The following is a 24,091-nucleotide window of genomic DNA, read 5'->3' as shown; positions in this document are numbered from 1 at the left end:
ACCTTCTATGGAATCTTAGATTTTATCTATCCAAGCTACCACTACCACTGCCTCTGGCGAGACTCACATTATCTTCCTTTCCTATTCGTAGCTCCAGTTGGTCGTCCTATCCAGTCGCTTGCATTCCTGACCTCTTTTACACCGTCTATGTCTTCCAGGACGACGTACGGAATAATAAAACAAACGCCAGTGAAAAAGATTGTCGCATGGTATTTGGTTCGGGGGTGTGCTTTTCCACCAGAGTATTTAAATAAGATAAATTAGCCTCATAATTAATGCGATTAATTTCTTTTCTTTAATAGCCGTGAATTGATTAATTTTTTGAACTGTTTTGCACGATAATTTTCGTTGTAAATAATGTATAAAACTTTACGGTAATAGTTAAATTTATACTTGTGGTCTTTTTACGGCAATTATCATCGCTGAGGGTAAAAAGCCCTATAAGTACTCCAAATGGGCAGAGTTAAGAAAGTCTATGTGGAAAAAAAAGTTTTAAAAAATGATTGCAACCAACTCTTGACCAAGTTTACCAAATGTCCCAGGCTCGATAAAATTGTTTTTCTTTGGCTCTTTGGTCTTACTTTAACTTCAATATTTTATTATATATATATTTTTTTATTTAATGGCGGCTGGTATGCTAAAAAAGTTTATAAACTTTTAGCTTGGTTGCTCGCTTACTCGCGTTTGACTTTCAAGCTTAAGTTTTGACGCTTTTAACTTTTTGAGAATAAACGGGCATAGATCGCGGTGGGGGTAGTTTTTCACGGTGAGAGCACACGAATCTATTCGATAGGTAATTTGTCGGTTAAAATTTCAAACCAAACTCACTCTTCTATTCTCTTTCTCTCTGTCTGTATATGCATGATGCTGTTAAATTAATTGCATCGTGTCTATAAGAAAACTTTATAATCCGGAAATTAAACTTGTATTATATAAAATTGTGTTTGGGGGTTTGTAATTTATTGTAAGAATGCCGTTTAAACGCGATCAAAAGCCCGGTAGCTTCACTTTTAAAACAAGAAATATATAATATATCCATATATAAGTGCTTACTGGATATATACATGTATATTCATCCGTTCTTAAATAAGAGTAAAAAAATGACAAAGGCGAAAAGAGAGTTGGAAGGAGAATAGTTTGGTTTCGAAAGGCAATGAAGAAGTGAACCAACCTGAAGTGGTAACTTTTCTTATAAGATCTAAAGTTTCAACGCGCGAAAGTCTTCCCCCAGCAGTAAAGCCGCGCCAGAAAATATTAGAGCTTTTAAACGTCATTATTAGTTTGCACTGTGAGCCGAATAACTTCAGGCGTTTCTGTAATATATATATTTTGTTCACTCTTTTTATTCCAGTAGTCTTTGATTACTTTAAAAGATCATAAGCATTGGCTCTTTTTTACTCACTTCGCTTTTAATCCTTCGTTCATTAATGTATAGAAAAAAAAACAAAGAAAAAAAAACTTTTAGACCTTTAATTTATCAAAAATTTTTTTAATATCTCATGTATTGTTTAATTTAACACACTCTTTTTTTTATAGTCACAAGTAATGGCGGAAAATTTGATGGGTACATAAACATATTTCTTTATAACTTTGTACTTTATATTTATAGACAGAAACGTATTCTTCAAGTATTCAGGAGAATATTGGTTTTCCACGGACCATTTGTTCTGACGCTAATACATTCAAGAATAATGTATACGCTTTTGTCTCGTTGTATTTGTCACACTGTTTTGGTCACTACTTTTTAATTTTTTATTTTTATGAAAGTTTTATAGTCTAGTTGATTTTATCACAGTTCGTTTATTCAGTGATTCATCTCATCCTGACTTTTATCAATTATCAATCCATAAAAATTGATTTAAACTTTTCCAAATAACTTTTAATTAATTTTTATTTATTTTTTTTTTCTATTTAAATAAAAGAAGGTTTAGTAGTCCAAACGTTGATGATGTTCAATAAAAAAGTTAACCAAAAAATCAGCCTACGTCGTCACGCCGTGCATAGAAAAACAAAACAAGTAATTGGCTAACAAACCAAATAGTTAGGAGTTGACGATGTTGGTCGATAAAAGTGAATTGCCAATAAAAATATTTTGCCGATATTTTGTCATCGGATATTTAGTTAAATCATCAAAGAAGATTTATTTTTTGATATAATCTGTTTTATAAAAACGTTCACTTTATATTGCGTAAAATATATACTTAGCTTTAATTATTTTCACGTGACTACTCTGCAAAATATGGGCCTTCATTTTCCATTTGTTTTTTTTTTATGATCATTGTTAAGTAATTAGATGGATGACAATGATAATAACTATTAAAGTCTTGTCAGAGGTATTTTGCGTGACAGCTGTGTTCTGTTGTTCGATGTTAGTATGCCATCAAATAAACCACAAAGACGAGAGATAATCGTGAATAATTTAAAGCGACGCATATTCGGATGAGGATGGGAATGAGAAGGAAGAGAAAGCCAATATATATGTGCACATACACATATATGTATATGTATATATATAGGCTGATAGATAGGGAGGCACACATCTTGAACATGCGATGAGTGGTACTTGTCCCATCCCCCGTTTTCGCCTCCCATCATTCCACGCCAATTATCATCCCTTGTTTGTCTGTTTCCTGTACGCGACATACCGCACAGCTTGATGGGCATTGAAGTTACTTCTCTCTTGTTTCCACACTAAACGATAATGAGATATTCGTTAATATTCCAAAGCTTAAATACCTAAATTACGGACATTAGTTATTCTAATAGAAATAATAATAATAATTATTATTTTATTATAATTGAAATATCTGAATTTCAAATTTTTTACGTTAATTAAACTTTTTATAATCCATTAAAATTATTGAAACATTTATCTTAAATTTATAGAAATAAATTGAATTAAATTGTGTAATTGGCGTTTATAGGACGTCAACTATTTTTACTAATAATAAATATGCATGGAGAAACAGAAATTTAGAGCACATTGTTTCTAATATAAGAGTGCTGGTTATTAAATTAATTTATTATTAGTAAAAACATTTTAAGAAGCGTTTAAATAAAAATTGAGGATTTATTTGGGTGTTCTCAAAATAAATCTCAGAATTCTCTTCATATAAAGTAACTGTAATAATTAACTCAGTTTGAATTAATGATATTTATGAGTCTGGTTATTGAATTTTTTTTTGGCGTGTCAATTATCATATATAATGTTTCATTAGAGTGAATTTATATTAAATATTCGTTTTATGAATAAATTTCAACTCCAATATTCATCCGGTTGAATACGATACTATTAATGAATATCTGGCAGAATTAAAAAGCTTAAAATTAAACTCTTATCATTTCTCCCATTGACTTAAATTGATGAACTTAAAAGACGATAGTTAGCAGTAGTAATACAAAACCGATATAAGAAAATTCAAGTGGACGGGTAAAGGAATAAAGAGGGGGAGCTGGTATTGTGAGGAATAGGGAGTCAGCGAAAGAGAGAAAACAGACGGTTTGAGGATAATTCCAGGTGATAATTTAGGAAGTGGCTCGATGGGAATCACCTTTACGATTTAAGAGCCAATTTCCAAAGTGCGAGGCGCTGGTTCTACTTAGACGTTACTCGTTTTAAAAGATAGAGCGTGCCAGTAGCATACACCTAGATGAGAGAAGAGTAGAGAGTAAGAGAGAATGCTTCGGAATCCTGATCCTGTCTGGGCGGGCGATACGAGTAAGGAGTTTTAGTTTCCTCGGCAGGCTAGTACAGGGCGTTAAAGTTTCAGTTTCAATTTAAATAGTTCACCTACACTCTCCTTTTTTTCCTCTATGTACCTCATGGTTTTTCTCTTGTCGACTCTATATACTTTCAGTCTCGCAAGTCTCTTTTCCATTCTCTCTCTCTAACTGCTTACCTTGTCTTTCAACATCTTAGTTTTATTTTACTTGTTCATTTTCTTTATTTTATTTCGCTTTCTTTCTCCTTCTTCCTCTTCTTTTCTTTCTATCAGCTAATGAAACATATTACGAAAGTTATCTCAACAAGCTAGAGCTGAAAGACGGAATGGAATGATCAAATATATCCTTCGAGCGCATCTTCATAAAACACGCTGACTGTATTATTCACTTGCAATGTCTCTGCCGTATATATTTTCTAAAAAGTAATGAATGACAAAGTCCCTCAGAGACTCGTCTTATACTTTTAATTTTTATGATTGCAGTTAACCTGACGAATCTTTCTTGCCCTGCTACTTTGATCTCACTGCAACGAAATCTTATCCAGTAGATTTTTTTCTCAACATCCATTTCGTCTTCTATGACTTAACGTATTTTCTTCTCAGTGCGACTGCTACTGCCGCTTGAATGTTCAACTGTCGACAGATTAAGATCCGTGGGTAAAGAGAATATTCATGAATCTCCGCTGGGGCATGATCTAAATTAAAATCTCTGAAGTAATATTGACTCAAGGTGTAGTGTAATATTCATAATACTTATACTTAACGTGAACTTGACCTTTCCTCTTTTTTTAGGTGTTAGTATTTTTATCGACTGTCTTACAAAATCATAAAGAAGCGACATTTGTGAACTTCGGCCTTAGAAGTTGAGTGTTGGGTATCTATATCTCACTCAATTTGAACAAAAAATTATTCTTAATAGCAAAATTTTTAATGAAAAATAGAAATTTTTGATCCTGTTAGGAGGTTTAAAAATCTCACAAAACTCTAGAATTTCTTACAAATAAGTTAACATTATAAATACTCGATATTTCAAAAATTTTTTTGATCGACTTAGGATCCTGAAATTTTTCTTCAATGAAGTTATTTTTTTAATTAGTTTATTGTTAAAAAAGTATTGTAAAATAGTTTTTTTTTTTTAATTTACGTTGATTTATAAATCCAGCACAAAATTTCATGATTTTAGTTTGCTTCATCGCAATTATCATGGATGTACGATATTGTTTAATATTTGAAGTATAACCTAGTTTCTTTTGACCCTTGAGACATATCAACATTTTTTTTTGTATTGAATCTCACTAATACTCTTGAGATCTGGATTAAAAATTAAAATACTTCATACGTGATTTGACAGGAGTATGCACTTTTCACCTTATCAATTTCAATGATAATCAATACATTGAAAACTGAAAGAATCTATGGGAGTAAAAATTTAAATTTAGTTCAAACAAAAACAAAAAAAAAATAATTTCCATAAGATTGTCTAAAGAAATATAATACATTAATTTCAAAGTCTCCGTGTCAATTGAATCTAATTACTCCAATTCTATTATTGTTATTATTCATCTAATTATTGTTGGGGCGAAGTAGGTACTAAAAGCAGCCGGTATGTTAACATGGGTGATATAGCTGGTTCATACATTAGCTGAAGCATAAAAAAGAGAAAGAGAATACTGTAAATAAGGCGTGGTATTGCGTCGGGTCAACGGGGGTTAAACTGTTCTTGTAACGGACAAAGTTCGAGACTTATGAAGAACCATCATAAACGACATGTCAACCAATCTATGTGTTATGGTATAAATTTTCTTCAGATGACTCGTGGTCATTTAGGCCGGCAATGATCTCATCATTTTTGATGACGTTGTATCCCACAGATATAAAACAAGATTAAATAAAATAAAATATAACGAAAAATACAAACAATAATAATAACAACAATAAAGTGCAAACTGTCAGACCAATTATTTTCGTGCGATAAGAAATATTATTGGATAAAAATAATATTTTTCTATGATATCCCTGGGGGCTTTTATGCTGTTGAATACAAATGTTTATCTGTTATAAAAAAAAACGTATGTTGGTTGGATAACAATGAGCTGTCAGAATTGGATTTCCGAAGTGTTAAATTTATTGACCGAGTAATTTTTAATTCTAAAAATCGCAAAGAGTTTGATATTTTTATTTAAAAATAAATTTACACAAAAAAAAAACAATACTTATTTTAAATAAAATCAAATCAAGCTGAGGTTTTTGCGTAATATTTTTTTATGATAAAATATTTTATTTGCTATACCTATACACTGCGAAAAATATTCAAAAAAATTTTATTCAAGCACTTGAATTTTTTATATAAATTAAATGATTACTTCGGCTGAGATAATTTGTATTTTTAATAAAATAATCAAACTGTTATTATTATTTATCTTTTATTAGATTTATCGAGTTAAGGTTTGAAGATTTAAATTTATTTTTGCTTTGAACACTTTTATGAGTAATGAAGGATGATCAAACCTCGTCCAATGTATATATCTATAATTTAACGTGACAAGGGGGCGTTTGTTCGATCGCGGATTTTAATAGAGATGCCAACCGGCGCCTTTCAATTTGCACGTTAATGAACTTTTTTGCTTTTGTCAGCGAGCTGTTCTCAATATATATACACATATATATGGATGCTGTTGTTGAACGTACTGGATCGGCTGGTACGGTGGCTCGTAAAACGAATAAAAATGACTCGTTGTTTTCATTTTTATATCATACCCCCAAGTATATTTAAATAATAACAAGTTGCCCGTTGATATTCCAGTCAAAATATTAGTATCGATTAAAAAGTAACAAAGTTAATAATAAAAACTTGTTTCGACATTCTTTAAACAACTTTTATTTTTTAATAATACCAGAAGTACAATGTAAACACGATATGATGTAGATAAAAAAAAAACCAAATTATTTATGCAAAAAATTGTAAAATGAAAATCCGGTGGCCTATTTTAAATACTATGCAACTCCTCAGATCGCAGATTACATTTCAATCCATACTTTGAGGAAAAAAAAATTATAAAGAATCCCAACAAAGGTATCTCGGAATAGGATCAGAACCTCAGCACAGCGTGCTGCATATAAGGATATAAAAATAAATATATATCTCATAAAATGACTCAAACCTTGTATCAATATCCCCGTAACGTAGAAGCAAACTCATCCCTTGATTCTGTACCTCTTTTTCGGTAAGTCTTTTTTTTACTTTCGTGCGCAGTAAATACGAGGAAAGCGTACGGTAATAGTAGTGTAACTGTTATATAGAGAGAACTAAGTCACCTTATACGTGTGTGAGTATATACATATACATATATAGGCATGTTGAAGCTTTATGGTACTTTATATAGTGCCAAGTAAGCCCTCATCCTTCTTTCGTTTTCGCTACATACACTAGCGGTGGTCTGCTATAACAGCCAAGCGGAAGGAAATTTAATCGCGCTCATGCGCCTTTTCTTCCTTTATTTTTAACTCTGTTTTTTTTTCTCTTACAACTTTTAATCGTTTTATTTTTCGCCTACGTGCCGGCGTAGCCTACAGACGCTCATCTTTCGTGGCCAGTTTTTTTTTCGTTTGAGCTCGATTTTCGTGAGCCTTTTACTATCCGCTTTTATCTCCTTCACAGCTTATTAGATTATTTTAAGAGTTCTCTTAATATAATTACGACCTATATACTTTATTTTACTATTTTTATTGTTATTATTTGCAATCTAAAAGTCAACAGTTTTTTAATGTTGAAATTAAACTAAACAACAATCAACTTTTACAAGTGGAGCAAATAAAAGGTGACACAATTTTTAAAGAAAACTTTCCTCGCTAAAAATTTTGAAGTAGAATTGCCCAAGTGAGTAAATTTGTTCTGTATTACTTTTTCTTACACTGAGAAAATAGTATTTTTTTTATTAAAAAATAGTGTCGCATATCCCTTAAGGGATTCCTGACTATACTTCTGTTTTTACTACAGCGAAGTCGTTTCATAAGTTCAAACTCGAAAATCATCGAATGAGGAGTAAATAAATGATTTTATTCGTCACTGTAGCTACATTTATCTCAGCTGGTATAAACCACAAATCCCGATCTCCCTTGAGACAATCGTAACGTCGAAAAGACAAGAGAAACGGGCGCAAGAGGGTTTGTAGGTGATGTATGAGACTGCGGGTTACCACCCGTGCTTTTGCTTTCAGCTTGGATGGTACGAGTAATGTTTTCTAAGTTTTTTTTGTTCTTAATGCTGCGTTCTGCGTTTATCTTGTATACCTTAATAAAATAACAATAATAATAAAAAAAATAAAGAATAATAATAACTACAACAGTGATGATAATAAAATAATGATAATAATCACATAGACCCGCATTGCGGGGTTGAAGACACCAGTCCCAACATAAAATCGCCATTACTGTCAAGGTGCAAGCTGAGTTACAAGTGTTACGAGGAGTCTCATCGCGAAACGTCTTTTACTATTTCATGATTCATGTGTATGTATACACTCCACACATCCATGATGTTTTATCTTTTCAATGAGACTTTGGTAGATATGGACCTATTCGTATTAGCTGTGCAACAAATATATATGTATACATAGAGGCTGACAAAAAATTGGCCTCTGGCCATCACAAAAAAATATAATGACAGACTCTATTTACAAAACCACTCACAGAGTTTATTTTTTGCTTTCCATTATTTATTTACCTTTTCATTTAGTCCAATTTAACTCTGTCGGGTAATAATAACTAATGCAGGTGCTTCAACAAATATAGTCATTTTATCTTAATATATAGCGTGACATTAAATAGTTAATTTTAATTATTCATCAAGTTTTTCTCTATTAGTTATCACTCATTGGGATAGTAGACGCTCAAAATAGCTATGTTTAATTAAAACAATAAATCTTTACTTGCCCTAAGGATGTCAATCTCATATATAGCGTTGCAGGTGTCATAAGAACGCATAAAAAAAATTATTTTTGGGATTCGACGTAATTATGATTTAAAACTATAATATTAACAAAAATTTTTAACTTCCTGCCAAGAAAAAGTGAAAATTTTTTTTAATTCAGGGAGCTATTGGTTTTGAATCAATGTTTTCTTAAACAATCTAATATTTAGCTGTAAGCGATTGAGACTAATATAGTACTATCAAATAAATAATTGTAAATTATTGATTCTTTCATATTATCAAAAACGTAGTAGTTATTATAAAAATATTTTCGGTATTTTAAACCTATCTCAATAGCTCTTGACACAACTAATGGATGAATAAAATACAAAAATAGCAGACTCGGTTAACAGAGATGTTATTTGTTACTGGAATAAAATATTATTGGAATAATTTAGCCGGGAACAAAACTGAATAACCAGAAAAAATGATATCGAGTGGTATATTGACATTTACGATGATGATAATGATGATTATTATTTTGGAATTTGATCCATTTACAAGGTGAAAGTGGGCGCCGGGAGACGGGTATATTAGGATTGAGGGTGATCCTTCCACAACTCATGTTCTTCTTTATTATTATATACCATAACCTTATGTAGGCTCTAATACTAAAAAGACACCACATACCTCCCAAAGAATTACTTCCATCGTGGGAGCTTAAGAATTTATCGCTGTTCCCTGAAGTACGCGGGAATAACGATTACTCTGGTATTTTATTTTCTCGTCAAGATAAATGTGAAACGTTAAATGGATGTAAGGAAAAAAAATTGCCACTTAAGTGTTAAAGAGAAACCTTTTTTTATGTCTTTATTTATATAATACATACATAAATAAATCTGAGGTATATAGGTATGGATGAATATAATTTAAAGTACGATGAAGATAGTAGTATGTCACAAGGGTCCTAGTGATATTGAACCGTTAAAACTTTAGCTGGGTATACGGTAAAAGTCTGACTTGTTATTTTATTCCACAGGGTGTCAACGAAATTTGCTAGTCCGTTTAACTGATACGCAACGTCTGTATCGCGTAAGAATTAAGCTCTTGTCCCATGGCATCTGCCGTCGAGTTGGCACGAGCAAGAAACTTACCAGCAAAAAATAAAAATATTTTAAGTAGTTAGAACCATTTAGTTCCGACGAAAAACGTTCCTTGAGTAGTTTCTCATCTCTCATTTTATCCTTTTCTGCTTTTATATCTTTCCTTTCGTTTTATTTCCTTGCCACTCTCGCACAGTGCAGACTCAATATACATTTATGCTGTAATTATTATTATTACAATAATTATCATTATTAATACCACAATTGTCGTCTCAAGTTGAAACATTTCTCATGTCTCATTAGTTTATAAACCTTCAACTTTTTTTGCATATTATTTTACAGTTATTACCTTTATAATAAAATATGAAATGATTGGCACATTTGATTAATCGAATAAATCTATAATACAAAATAAAATTCCCTATAAATATTTACAACCATGTCAAAAATTATCCCATCATACGCTAAATGAATAATTATGATATTGATCGAATGTGGCAACCATTTCATATTCAATCATTGATCCTGCTCAAAACAGGATTTATTTATTTGGGGTGTTTGATATCAATTTTTGAGTAATTACTTTCAAAGTTAAACTTGATACTTCCTATCAGGTGTCACAAAAAATTGAGCTGTTAATTGAATTGATTTTTTTTGGTTTTTTTTTGAACCGTAAATAATAAATTAAATTTACATTGGTAGGAATTATTATTGAGTCATGAGACGAGGCTATTAAATTTATTTCGCATAATACCGACTGTTGGCGGAAAAAATACATGACTCAAATATTAATTTAGGTCGATAACTTGTAAAATTTTGAATGACGCAAGTTCGCAGATGTATAAAAGAATAAATAATAACTAGGGGTGAAGTTTAGAACACAAATTATAACAATAGAGCAAAATATTGGTATATGTTATGCTGACACATTGGGCGAGGGCGTAATTTTTTTTTGCTCTACTGAAGGCAAAAGCTAGAATTTAATGCGTCATAACTACCGATACTACAAGTAAGGCGTGTTTTGTTTGTCTGACATTGATCATGACAATGTATGACTCAGTGAGAAAAGTCACCGCACACATGAATATATTAAGGTGGTATAATACGGTATAGTAGATTGTACATTTTACATGTAATGTGTATAGTAGGGACATTGATATTACAGATGTGTGAAATTAGCGAGCGAACCGATAACGTTGAGTTGTAAACGTCGTTGTTGGAATATTACGGACAACACACCGTACATTTACCTAGCTCTGAAAGTTAAGGGTGTATGCGCTAAATGACATGCTGACTCGTATGACGCGTCTGGTTTGGTTTACCTATAGCCACATACATGTTATAAGTTTAAATAGCAGTTCAACCAACTGTACATGCACGTGTCTACGCAGTCGCGTGTGTCCTTCAAATATCACGTATTAAATTCGCATTCTAGTTCTCTGCTCGTTTCCTCCTCCATCTCCTTCTCTTATGCATTATATCCGCTCGATACTAATACTCCGGAAGCATTGTTTACTAATCTCCGCAACATGTAATCGTACTTACCTATGCTATCGATATAATATTATTCATTTTTATCGATTGGTTATTATGTATTTCTCGGATTTATTTTATATTCAGGTCAATGATTGGGTATTAAAATTTATATATTTTAAACGTTAATTTATGTAATAATAATAATAATTATGATTATTATTGTTATAAGTATAATTGGACACTGTTATGCATTAATGTGTTAAGTGCTATGGGAATCCTATGTACTTAACACACTATTGCATAACACAGTCCAATTATTGTTATTTTTACTATTGCATTAATTTAATTGGATAATTGAATATTATATTAGTCCATTAGTACCATTTCAAATTAATATGTAGAGTATTAACAGTCGCAACGTTTCATCTGTTTAATCAGATTTTATCAAGCTGCTGTGCCATAATGTACCTTGATAATTATCAATTTATGTTATCATCATAGTATGATAGTGCTTTTTTTTAATAGTTTAAAAAATAATAACTTTTATTAGCTACTATTTCTGGAAATTAAATTTTGTTCATTCGCGTACATAAAATTATTTTTAATACAAAACGTAATTTTTTTTTTAATTTAAACAAAATGTTGTTAAAGGAAAAAATAATACCGCGTAAAAAGTACAGCAACAAAATTTTTACCTTACATAAATAAACGAACAAAAATTTCACGTTATTTTATGTTAAAATTTTATAATGCGTATAATTCTAAATTTTACTATCATTTCGTGCAGAGCCGTAATTTTATTGTCACAAGGATTCTTTCGAAAGTAATGAAAAAATTTATATATTTGTTAAGTCCATCAGCTGCCTGCCAAGAATGATAAACCCATTTCTGGCGATAATACATGCATGATATAACTTTATATAACATAACACAGAATAATATAATAATATAGGTTATAAAGTCTGTTAAGAAAGGCGTAACTTAGAATCAGTAATCTGCGTCTGTCGTGACGCTGGTAAGCCGCCTATTCAGAACATTAGCATCTCTCCGCAGGGTAGCGATATTATATTATGTCTACACTATTATACATAATATATTATATATGTATAGTATCTTAGCAGGTAGTGTCTATGGTTATTCTCACGTAGACACAGATGTCACGCCTATTATATTGTATTATATATGTATATTTAACAGGCGGAGCAAGTCGCTTGCATTGTCAGATTAACCGGCCGCATATCAAAAACTTTGAATTTAATCTGGCTTTTCTTATTCATTTTAATATCTACGACTTCATATCATGCTCATAATAATATAGGAGAAAAGAAAAGACAAAATAAGTCTCCCTCAATAAGTTTGAAAAGTTTTTTTTTTCTCGAAATTTTCTCGCTCGAAGAGCAAAAGTATACGGAGAAAATAAACTTTCTTTTTCACTTCTAATCAAATTATATTACTTTGTAATTAATAATAATTTAACTTTTATCGAATTATTTTTGGACGATAGCAACGCTTTCCATTATTCAGGACACAAAAATTTAATTAGTTTATTAATTTATATTTATTGAAAATTACTTTCGGCTTTGAAAAGAAAAAAAATTATCATGATAATGATGTTAATTTTTTTTCAGTGTAAAAATTTATTTGAATAACAAAATAGCTTCAAAATTTTAGGACAAATAAATAAACAAAATAATCTTGTAATTAGTAATGAAATTGTTGATTTATTTTGATCCAAACAACATTAAATTTTTTACAGCCTCCTAAAAACATAAACTTCTGCATTGCTTTATAATGACTTTTTTTACTTTCTTACAATTTTAATTAAAATTTTTGAAGAGCCATTCCCCGATACACTTTATGTACAGCATTGACTCGAGTATTGTTGTTAATTTAGTTAGTTGCATAATTGAAAAGTGATAACTTACTTATTCTTTGTAATTACCTCTAACATTCGTCACGTTCGAATCGTGCTTTAATAGTTTTAAGTACTTACGAGGTAGAAGCTGACACAAGTACTCAACTAATTCTTGTTCGTCTCTGAGCGGTGAAACTTAAACTTTTGAAATATTGTTACTGATTGTTGCAGTTTCTGTGTGGCAGTGTGATGATTACTTTTACTCAGGATATACGAGCTTGACGAGTTTCAATTTATCGCCTCGCTGTTATATCATGTCAATTGTTATAGTTACGAGCTGTTCTGTTTCTATATAACATAAATATGATATACTGAGCATTCGTTTTAATGTCTTCTCTTTGATGCTATTGAACTTTTACCTTCATATTTGTAAATGAAAGTATTTAATATATCGATTCATGCCTCGACGTAATTGGCAGTTGGTACGCAGTAATATGTGTCTACACAGAGACTTTAGATTCATGGAAATATCATAAAAATTTTTTATTATGTAAATAAAATGATTCGTTGAGATTTCCGTTACCCGTAAAAAATTCTGATATGCATGATTTATATGATACGTGAAAATTTTGATGCATCAATTTATAATATATGATATGTCCTGATATATTCATATATATTGCCGGATATGAAAATTGACCATATCAGACTATGTTTGTCCGTACTTGGGTATATCAGAACACATCAGGACGAATTCGGCTTGAAATGTCTTGAAATGACTTTATATGCTTGCATATAGTTTTTCGACTAAAGGTAGTATTGAAAATCTCTAACAGAGGGCGCATGGTCGCTGAATCGTCTCCTTACAAGAGAGTTAATTCTAAAGTCTCAAAATAAAAATCATTCTTTTGATTTTTTTAAGGAGCGTATCTAACAGGTTTTAGTTTAATGAACTTCTAATTTAATTTTTGTTTATAGACATGCTATGCTAATTGACGGACACATTTCTATAAAAAAAAATTTAATCACAATAAAATATTTTTTTGCTCTCGTGCATAGCCTGATGTGGCCATGTATAAAAAATGGCTACATTGGCTATATTGACAATTGTTTTTACACAGTAAAAAATTTTGCGTCTTCTTTTACAAAAATCGTGTATAACGATACTTGACGAATACACATTTTTGTTTAATTATTAGGTAAACGCTTAATTTATTACACACAAAATATATTCAATATTTTGTTGACGCAAAGACGGAGAATTTTTTACTGCACACGGGTAGATAAAGTAGGAATTTATTTTTAACAAATAATATTTAATTAAAAATGACAGGGTAAAAATGAACTATAGGATTAAGCTGACCGCGATCTGGCTAAATGTGTGAGTGTCATTAACGAAATTCGTTAACGGCCGGTACGGATTTTCATGTGATGTATGTCCAAGAGATAAGAGTCTCATTAATTTTAAGCATCATATTGCTAAAGTCTATTCACTAAGAAAATAAAACAAAAAGTAAATTAAAAGCCACGGTGGTTTTAATGACAAAAAAAAAAGTCAAAAGTTAATCTAAAATAACGTGATAAGAATGCAGTTATTAGATAAGTGTATGTATGAAAAAGTGTTCCAACACTTAAATTCCTAATGTATATATATATATATATATATATATATATATATATATATATATATATATATATATATATATATATATATATATATATATGTAGAGCTTTTATATCACGATTCTACATCCACATTCATCGTACATCGTTTAATAATCGAGTAAATGAACAAAAGCCGAGTAAAGTAAAAGGAAGAGTAGTTGCTGCCGGGCGCAGTGAGGTCAGAGCCCGTCAGAGATCGAAGGTTAATCGCGTGGAATCGCGTAATTACGCATCCGCTGCTCGATCTCTTTTCATTGGCACGAGCATCACGAGAGCGAATTATATCTTTTTTGTTGTTTTTTTTGTTCTTGTTTTTACTTACTACTGTTTCTTTTTTGGTTTCAGCAAGCACCAATTTTTCATGCAACTTCTGGATTCCCGGAATCCGTAAAAATTACTGGTGCAATGAAGACACAGATATTTATCTCTCATTCGTTTGGTTGTCGGGAGAAAATCACTCTCATTGACGTCGGAATGTGTGAAGCAGCTACGGTTTACCTTCCCTGGATTTCGCTCGTCTTCATGTCGATTCCATCCGGTAAATTAACTCGGAATTTCCATAATCTTCTCCTCATTCACGGTAAGTACCTCATGTACGTATATATCTATTATCAGATAAAGTGCACAAGAAAAAATTGAATGCCAATTTGTTAACTTTTTTTAAAGTATTCAAGATGGATCACTTTTTCTTCTAGTCTCTTTTTTCTTATAAATTTTTCATATCTTTTTATATATTCATTCAATTTATTTTGTATAATGAAGTTCATCTCAGGGTAAGAAAATATTTTTTTTTCTTAGTCTTGGAATTCAAATTATGATGACAAAATTATTAAGGGAAATTTTCTTCTATTTTCGTAAAAAAAATATTTTTTACTTTTTTTTTCTGGAAATAAATACGTGAATGAACATGTCGTTTTAACCAAACAATTGACTCCAATAGGCTCCTTAGAAAAGTCAAATTTGGTCAAAAAATTATAATTGATCATATCATAGCATAAATGGACATATCAGAACATATCAAATTTTCTTATATGGTCATGTGTTAAAAATAAAAATTTTTTACGGGTTAGAAAACCGTTTCAGGAGTTTGTTGCAATCGCTTCAGATCATTGAACTAAAATTTTCTTTTCATCCTTTATAAAAATATTTTTGATATCTAATGGGTTGAATTTGAATATCAAAAGACTAAAAGTCACTTCAAATACTTGTATTGTGACTATATTAATTCATATCCGATGACTGAGTGATTTCAAGAATTGTCATTTTCCCCAAAGTGATGCTTGAAAAAAAAAAAAAAAAAAGTATGATGTAATTTATGGTTCGAAAATGACGTTAATAATTTTTCAAGTCTCATAGGTATTGCGGAGGAGGGTTAGTAAGCCTAAACCCCAAAAAAACGAGTAGGGTACATTTTTAATAGTAACCAAAAATAGTAAATTTAATTTGGTATAAAATAAAGTAATGTAGAGTAATGAAGTTATTGTTAAGTATTGTGTTTTTATAAAACCCAGGAGACTTTAGGGGACGTAAAAGTCATTTTCCGCTTATAGTGTGTACTGAACATATCCATAAAGATATACTTATCTGCACATACTTTTACGAGCGTTATACAAAGAGATATTAAGTATTTATGACACTAGCGAGCGATGCAGTACAGAACGATGGCGTGTGCGCGTCCTAATGAGCTATACCGTCGAGACACCCGCTCTGGTCGCTGAGTCACTACTCGTGCATTACAGACATATATGTATATTATATGTACAATTTACAGACTGTCCCCTCGCATAACACATTGCGTTAAGCTCCCTTTTTTCATTTTATTATCTGTCTCCTCTTTCACTCGATCGTGTGACTTTTATCCTCATCACTCCAAATATACTCGTCTTTTTCTTTACTTTCATTCTTTATATTTTGTTTATTTTAATCACTCAATACAACTGTTTAAATAAATAAATAAAAATTAAACTTTATTAATTAAGTGACATCTCTCTTACGTATAATTTGTCAAGTAAATTCAAATATTTGTCAAACAAAATTAATTACATGTTTACATTTCCTCAGCATCTTCGCTGTCAGTACGTATAGTATATAATTTTCTCGGCAAATATTACGATTTAGTGAGCAATCTTCATTAATTAACGTTTGAACATAAATATATGCGTACTTTTATGACTTACATCGCATATAATATTATATTCTTAATAAAGTCTTAATAATGTTTAGTTTAATTCAACTAAAGTAAATTTTATTACAAGCTCCTGGTAAACTAGAATTAAATTAAATTTTACAATTTTTTATTATCCGTGTATAATATCTATCCCCATTTCATTGCTTATCATTTATCATTATAAAGATATCTCAAAAGGCTAACCGTAAAAAATATAATATACACGTATGTGCAAACTAAACAGTATTATTATGACTTTTATTGAAATAAACGGTTAAACATACATCCATAGATGTGGCATTTAGCGTTAACTATCATTATCGTGTTAAACTTTTCACTCAGTGCTACAGTGTAGGATTACTAAGTGCTTACCCCCGAGACAACCTGAAGAAAATTCTCTTGCTACTTCTCGTAAATTTAATCCAGCTATTCGCAATGCTGAGACGGCTTTGTCGAAACGATGAGCAGGGGAAAGATCGTTTAATCCCACGGGGGATCATGCTAGATGAATGTTCTGACTTCAGTCACTAAGTAATGATTCATATATCTATATACATTCAAAGTCCATGGGCACATATATAGTACAATACATTCGTCGATCTATTTATCTGTATATGTATATAAGAGACTTTTAAATTAATACCGTATCGTTTGTATCTCGCGTGATTAAGAGCAATTAATCGCATCGCCTACTCTCTGATTAAAAAAAAGTATTGAGACAAAGAGAAAAGTATTGAAAAGTATTGGTTTTCTTGTTAATCCAATACTTTTCAATACTTTTTTCTTTGTCTCAATACTTTTTTTTTATTCAGGGGCTTATTTAACCTTATTTATTCATTAATTAATAACTATTTGCATTTTCATAACTTTATTTATTATAAATGAATAGTTTTATTGTTTTTTGCGGTAATTTCATTTTATTATTTATATTTGTTAACTGTGAAAAGAAGCTTAGTTTAAAAAAAATTTATTGATTACTTTTTTTTATTATAATAATTATTAGATTTTTTATTTTCTATGAGAAAATAATCACTATCAATTTTTTCAAAAATGAAAAATTATTTTAAACATTTTTCGATTATTGAATATTATGATTTTTAATCCAGTGTTAATCTTAAAATTTATCTTCACTGAAACAAAATTAATTTGATTCAAGAAAAAAACTTCTGAAACAAAGAAATTATTTTGAAGAGTTTTATGATCTTGAATCAAGTAAATTTTTTTTTTTCATTGCATAGATGCAATTTTTAAATTCGTGTAATAACGTACGTATCCTAAATGATGTTACTTACAGTAAAATATTATTTTCTATATTATAAGTTCCATTAAAATCATATATTGGTAATTATCATTTTTGTTACTTGCCATTTAACCATTTGGCATTGGCATAAAATGAAGTATTTACCTATTTATCTATATAACTTATGTTGAAATAAAAAAAAAAACTTTCAAAATGGTCAAAAGTCTTACCAAAAATGATCATTCAAAAGTCCAAATTATCTCTCACATAAAAATTTACTGTAACAAAGATTTTTATTCTTTCCAATGTGTACTTGAAGATACTTGATAAATAGTAGTGTGTACACGTAAGAGATGTTAAATGTTAATGCTTAAAGATGGTGCGTGGAGGGTTTCAGCCAGGTTTGTTTGACCTCTTGGATCTAAGCCAAATAGAAATTGGCTATTGACCAAACTAATGGTAGCTGAATTACCGGTGTGTTACTACTGTAGTGCGTCGTACCGTGCTGAAATGCTTCGGCCTTGTTACACGTCGTATATTCGATTATCTACTGGTTTATTACATAGATGTGGTCAGAGGACAACGTTATTCGTTCTCTACAACCTTATATATCTACCACACACCATATATGTATACTTTTATAGACACAAATATGCATTAATATTAATTATTTAACATGCAACTAACAAATTATTCAGTTATTAATATCATAAAACGCATCGTTAAAAATTTTCTCTCTTTACTCAGTAATAACGGTGACAGTTGCGTCCGATTAAAACTCATAAGCACCGAGATTAATTTTTAATTAACTAAGTGGTTTATATTTTTTAAGTTTTTGGAATCATTATTTTGCAATGCGTGTCCGATAGTTTAGATTTGATTAGAGTGTAAAAAATGGTGAACCTCAATCAATCGTTTGGCTGAAGGATTTTCGGTTTAGTCGGTTGTCAGATTCATAGGCAGGCTGCTATACATATATATGTGTAGCAGTCAGACGTAATTTGACGCCCGTGATTCGTTAAAGATGCTTGTTAGCAGGCGTTATATAGTCGAGTAGTAAATTATATGACAGTGGAGTGAAAATTGAAGGGCTTGGTTGGGGTATTGTGGCGCATGGCTATTGGAAGAAAAAAAAATCTGAAAAAAGTTTAGTGTCGATCTAAATATGCGGACCTTAAGCATTCTTTTTATTCTGAAAATAAAAGATTATACGAATTAAAAATTTACTGTAATCGATATTTTTTATTGAAGATTTTATTTTTTTAATTTTCAAGTTTTTTAAATTTTATATTATTATTCTAAATAAATTGAACTAAAAACCAATGTCAGATAAACTTCTTAGGAGACTCAAGCAAATGATTTCCATTTTAAAACTCAACACCTTAGACTAAACTCTGCTGTTAGAAGAAAAATTCAGCGATAATGTGCCCTCTGTCGGAGATTTTCAACACCAATTTCGGTTGAAAAATTATATTTCGACTTATATGAGCATATCAGGCCATATATGGACAAATAAAATTTTTTTATGTGCTGGCCAAATATTTATTTATTTATTTATTCAATTTAAATGCCAAGGCAAAAGCCAAATGGCAATAATTATACATAGTGTGATTAAAGTACATGTAAAACTATAAACATAGTCCTCATCTAAATGATGGATTTTAGCTAGTAAGTGATCATATATAGAGAAATATAATAACAGAAAGATAGATCGATGATATAAAATATAAAAAATATAAAAAAAAAAAAAAAATAGAAACATGAAAAACACTCATGGATTTGAGCAATACAGTTTTGTACATATCAGTTTATCTATAAATTATGTATAGTGAATGCAGTCTTTGGTTACTATGTCTCTCTGAGTTCAAGGTCGTAGAAGAATTCAAATGCTTTAGATTTAAATGGCTCAATGCTAATTGAGTTTATGACATCCAATGGTATTTCACGCCAAAGGCGTATTGACGATATTAAGAAAGAGTGTTCATATACTGCTGTTGAGAAGTTTGGAGAGCTAAACGAGACATTGTTGTACTTTGAAGCCAACCTTTCCGAGCGTCTTATATCTTGTGGCTCCTCAACAAAGAGACACCTCAAAAAATTTGGTTCACCAGAACTGAACAGTTTATACAGGAAACAAGCTAAGAGATACAGTCTTTTTGATTTGATTGAGAGCCATTTTAAGGAGCGACGATAAGGAGTGATATGGTCATCACGTTTCAGATCGAAAATGAACCTGATGCCGTTGTTCATCAATCGCTGTAATTTATAGTCTAGTCTTTTAGAGTTATCTATCAATACCAATGAGCAATAATAAACTATTGGAATAATTAAAGCCGTGATAAGTAATTTGCGATTTGCAGTAGATAGTATGTTCTTTCTATGTTTGAGGCTGTTAAGTGTACCGTAGACCTTACGCGAGGTGTGAGCCACATGAACATCCCAGGAGAGATTGTTTGTTATATGCACCCCGAGATGTTTAGTTGAATTAACATATGGAATGACATTTTCATTTACAGTGATTTGAGGAAGATCAAAGTCATTCAGTCATTTCAATTTCCTGTTGCTACCCAATATCATAACCTTAGTTTTTTGAAGATTTAGTTCAAGACCAACATCTTTAGCCCAATCAGCAACAGCCTGAGCATCCATATTAATTTTGTAAGCTAATTCATTCAGTTGAGAACATTTGAAGTGATAGTAAGCATATTTATCATCTGCAAAGAGACCATATTTTGAATATTTCATCCTCTTGGCAACACCATTTATCATAATAAGAAATAAGATAGGGCCTAGGATGGATCCTTGAGGAACTCCAGATGTCGTACTGATGGCATCAGATAAAGAGTGATCAAGATCCAACACAGATTGCGATCTACCAGTGACATAGGAGTGAAACCACAGAATAACCTCAATGGAAAATCCAATTTGATACATAGTTATAAACAAGACCTCAGGGTTTACATAATCAAAGGCTTTAGAAAAATCGAAGAGGATAAGATAAGTTAGTTCATCTCTGCCGATAGCTCTGCGAATATCATCTGTTAAGAGGAGTAAAGCTGCCTGAGTGCTATGATGTTTCCTGAATCCTGATTGATATTCATCAATGATATGGTTCCTTTAAAGATAGTCTATCAATTGATTAGCAACAATACGTTCAAATACTTTAGCAAGATGAGAAATATTGGCTATTGGTCTCGTGTCAGACATAGTTTTTGGAGCTTTTATCTTATTCAAGGGAACTATGTAGACCTGCTTTCAAGTTTCAGGAAAAATACCCGAGCCTAACGATTTGTTAAGGATGGTCATGAGAAAGATCGAGATCTGGGGTAAATGGTCTTTAAGCCATTTGAGATCAAATCCATCCGGGCTTTTTACCCTTTGACTTTTGGACAGCAATTTGTAGATTTTTTGTAACATCCATAATGTCTATTTTGGTCCAATTAAAGACACTATTTACTTTCCTCTCAGCAGTTTTTGGTAGATCGGTTATAAATTCACGACAACAAGACGGATGCTTCCTTAATATATTGGCATAAAAGATGTTTAAATCATTTGCATTAAAATGATTTAATGGTGAAGAATTATTTTGTTTGATAATTCCAATACGTTTAAGAGTCGACCACAGATTAGTATTATTTGAATTGTTTTCAAGAATTTGCTTGAAATAGCTATCACGAGTAGATATTTATTCTAATTTCAATTCTTTACGTTTGGTTTTAAACTGAGTAAGTAGATTCTTATCACGTGCGTCGCGCCTTTTTATATAAAGTGTCTCGTTGTTCAAATTTTAATCTGAGTTCCTTTGTTAGCCATGGACTGCCTGGACGATTTAATGCCCTTTCCTTAAAAGGTGCAAAGAGATCTAGGGACGATGTAACAGTATCAATGAAGTAAGAGACCAAATAATTTGGGTCTAGGTCTGTAGTGTTACAATTTGATTGAATTAATTTTTGATTTAGAACAGTTGAAAGTGCTTGATGATCACAATGTTTGAAGTCACGGAACAACTCTTTTACTATATTTGCTCTTATGTTCGAGTTTGTATTTGCAAAATAAGTAGTCATGACCACCTATGAAAGGCATATCAGACTTAAAGTAGCTTACTAACTTATCACCACTGTCAACGATGATAACATCCAGCCATGAATCAACTGCCAACGTATGAAATGTAGCTCCAAATGGTATACAATACAGACCAGACTCCATGAGAAAAGATTTAAGATGAGTAGCAGGATTGTCAGCTTTTAGAAGATTGCAGTTTAGATCACCCATTATGATAACATTTTTATAGAACGGATAATATTTGGCAAATTGAGCAAAGTAGCTGTCTAATAGTTGACCCTGTGGTCTTCTGTAAATAGCTGAAAGCAATATATGCATGTAGATGTGGTGACATTAATTAGCATAAATTCTGGATGATTGATATCCTGAGCTTCGGATGAGAATAGTAGCTTGGATTGTAAAGAGTTGTGTATAAGCCAGGAAATACATCCACCTCTAATATACTGACCATTTGAATTGATTAGACCTCGATCTCGACGGTGGATGACATAGTCCTTGAAAGTAATATGATTATTTGGTGTGAGCCATGTTTCTACGACAGTGATGATATGAGGCTTTAATTCACTTACTAGGGCTTCGAATTGGGCTAAATGAGCAGAGAAACTGTTTATATTTAAGCTCAAGATATTGATAGATGTCAAGATGATATTAGTTTTACAAGGTAATTGTTAATCCAGTTTGGCTAAATCAGCCTCAGTGCTTACTGAGAGCTTCAACGAATCATCGTCTTTTCTAACATAGATTTTACCTTCAAAGACTCAAACATACTTAAATTTGCACTGCTTAGCTTTGGCTTTTGTAAGTTGAAGCAATTTGTAAATATGAGTGTATAGAAATTCATTGATATATACTTGTCTATCTTGAGCCATTTGAGTATTTATTAAATCAAAGATATTTTTAACAAATAATTTAGGCGAACGACGTTAAGAGTCAATAATGTGTTTGCAAACTTCAGATGACTTCAGATGAATGATAAAAGAGTGCGACAATGGCTTGGAGCTAGATCCACTTTGCTTCCTTTTGGAGTTAAATTCACGAATGCTCAGTATATCAGTGGTAAGGTTAGCAACACCAAGCTTATTAAAGACTCTATGAACTATTTGTTCCGACGTTTGGGTAGCAGTAACAGTTTCTGGAATCCTAGATAGTAGAAGCTCAGATGACATATGATACTCAGCAGCCTGATAGGAAGTTGAAGCACCAGCAACAGAATCAAGAGCAGCTTGAAGTATGGTGATCGACGTATCATTACCATCGCATTTCTTCGAATTTAAGTTTAATTTATTGCTGATATCACTGATATCCTTTTGTGCTAATGCTTGATTTTCTGTTATGTCTGCAAGTGATTTATTTACCATTACAAGATTATCTGACAGAGTTTTAATTTTAGAATTATTCAACTCAAGATTGGCGACTAGACTTTTAATTTCTTGACTATGGTTATCAAGATTTTTAGAGATAGTCTGAATACACAGACTATTATTATATGACATATATGACATATCAATTAAAAGATTGACTTTGTCCTCTAAACTAAAGTTTTTTCAATCCGGTTTATTACCAGCAGAACTTGTTTCATCTTGTTTACTAGACGTGGCTGAATTTTCTCTTGCATTTGTATCACTGGACATCGTGGGAGAGTTTACTACACTTGGCGATAAGAATACCGAGTCGTCACCAACAGATATTACTGGTGGAGTTTTTGGCGATGATCCCACCGATTTAAAGCTGGAAAGAGTTGAACGCGTTTGTTTTAGATAAATATGAAAATTTTTTCACCGGATATTTTGTTAAAAAACTAATTGTACACGTAAAATTTTTTCAATAATAATAATCCAGTTGTTACTTCAACAAAAGATTTTTCCACGTATATTTATTGACAGTAGAATAAT

General features: G+C 31.2%; 1 protein-coding gene across 1 annotated transcript in view; it reads left to right on the top strand.

The window, feature by feature from the left end:
* The window catches only part of LOC123275439 (nephrin), a 221,775-nt gene that overhangs the window by 10,404 nt on the left and 187,280 nt on the right, over positions 1–24,091 (top strand). Inside the window, exon 2 of the mRNA XM_044743575.1 lies at positions 15,076–15,310. The gene's annotated coding sequence lies outside the window, so the exon portion shown is untranslated. The remainder of the gene's footprint in view (positions 1–15,075; positions 15,311–24,091) is intronic.

The sequence above is a fragment of the Cotesia glomerata genome, linkage group LG1 (assembly GCF_020080835.1).
Source record: "Cotesia glomerata isolate CgM1 linkage group LG1, MPM_Cglom_v2.3, whole genome shotgun sequence".
Classification (NCBI taxonomy): Eukaryota; Metazoa; Arthropoda; class Insecta; order Hymenoptera; family Braconidae; genus Cotesia; species Cotesia glomerata.
Note: the sequence above shows the minus strand (reverse complement) of the source record. Positions and strands in the feature narration are given on the sequence as shown.